The following is a 1,983-nucleotide window of genomic DNA, read 5'->3' as shown; positions in this document are numbered from 1 at the left end:
AAAGCACACAAAGGTGACTCTGAGGTCTGTGCCTGCATTAATCACAGCTGAGCACAGTCCTCTGCCCAGGCCCCTCCGCCCTCTGGCTGTGTCGAGGACAGCGCCCAGTGCCTGGGCCCGGGGTGCTTGCTGGTCTCCTTTCCAACAGAGGGACCTTGGAGCCTCCAGCAGGCAGGCAGCAGAGAAATGCGTTTACTTTCCTGCACTTGTTTTCACATTTAACTTCTGTTCGTGGTGAGCAAGGCTAACTTTGCATTTTAGGTAACAGGACAACGTTTTTTGTAAATAAGTACATTTTGGCAAAAACTGTAAATTGATTTCAAGAAAAATATTAAATAAATGGCAGCCTAGATGGCAGGAGGAAATGACAAAACCAAGAAGTTGGTGAGGGGATGTGAGGGGCTCAGCAAACTGTGCGGATCGCCCTTTTCTCTCCCATTCACCTCCGTGGGCTTTTATCTCCTTCACCTTTTATCTCCTTGGAGAGGAGTGGACAGGGAGGGGCTACTGGTAGGACATTTTGATCAGTTGTCTTCCAACAACACAATACTCAGAGGTGACCACTACCCCCCCTAACATGGGGCTGAGGGACTCCCTCTGTCAGGGTCCAGACTCCATCCCTGCCCAGCATTGTTGACCCCTGCTGGAGTGTAGTAGTTGCTCCACTAATAGGGATGTCAATGCTACAGGTTTTGGAGTGACAGCCTAGAGTGCTATTCAGAAAAGTCATTCCAAGGTCACGTTGGAACTCTGCAAGAGAGTATGGGGATCGATTGGTAATGTCTGCCACAGGTATGGGAAGGGCGCTGGGTGACATCTCTGCCTTTCTGTCGCTTGGGTGCCCCCCAAGCCTGCGGCTGAGTGCTGTCTGCTTTGCACCCCCAGCGCCAGGCACGGTGGTCAGCCAATGACGGAGCTGGTGCTTCTGGAGCAGCTCTGGCCCATTATGCAGGGGGCATCCCCCAACCAAGTCACAGGCCCCAGAGGGTCACACCTGGCCCTGTGCTCATGAAGCACATGCACTTCCTGTGTCCCCTCCCCACCATGGCCAGCCCAGGCTGCACACGGGGCAGCTGCCCAGGAAGTGTGCTGATCAGACCCCGAACAATGGATGTGCTGCCAAGGTTTCCGATCCCTCGTCCGTTCTGGGGATCCCCACCAGCCGCTTGGTTTGGAAGTCCTGGCTGCCACATGTACACACATCATGATCACGCTTTGTTCTGCTGTCGTCCTCAGAGTGCTCACTCTACACTGTCTTCATAGCTGACCTGCAGACCAGGCAGCCGGATTTGCCCCTATTTTACAGGTGAAGACACTGAGGCCCAGGGTTGACCAGTGACTTGCTTGAGGTCACATAGTCAGTTAATGCAAAGACCCTGCCTGAACCCATGACCTTCATCTCTTGGCCACTTTTTCTTCCACTTATAAAAATAGCTCAAAGGACTTTATGCATCCTGATGTTTAAACTTCATTCATTCGTTCATTCGGAATCTTTGTAGCCTCGTGGAGAAGAGCTATGGAGCCAATGGCCTGCTTTGCATTTCAACCCCTTCCTGGCCACATAACCATTGGCAAGTTCTCCTCGCTCTCTGAGCCTCAGTTTCCCCATCTATGAAATGGGCATAAATACCACATGGGGCTATTGTGACGAGTAACATGTTAACAGTGCCTGGCTCAGGGGGAGGGTTGAATTCAGCCAGGGCCCCTCCCATGCGGGCACTGAGGAATTGTGGAAGTGAGCTGGCAAGAGCAGCTCATGGTCTGGTGACCGGGGGGTGAGAGTGGACGTGCACACCAAGAGGGCATTTTAGACAGACAGGCCAGCCACCATGGGGCGGTGGGAGGAGGGATGGGGCCTTGAGAAAGGCTTAACCCTCAGAGGGAGGCCATCAGAATAGGGCTTGCGGAGGGCAGGCAGGCCTGCCAGGCAGAGGAACCTGAGTGCACAAGGACACAGGGGCAGGAATGGGGGTGGCCTGGGTT

The sequence above is a fragment of the Myotis davidii genome, unplaced genomic scaffold, assembly GCF_000327345.1.
Source record: "Myotis davidii unplaced genomic scaffold, ASM32734v1 scaffold513, whole genome shotgun sequence".
Taxonomy (NCBI): domain Eukaryota; kingdom Metazoa; phylum Chordata; class Mammalia; order Chiroptera; family Vespertilionidae; genus Myotis; species Myotis davidii.
This window is presented reverse-complemented; position numbering follows the sequence as displayed.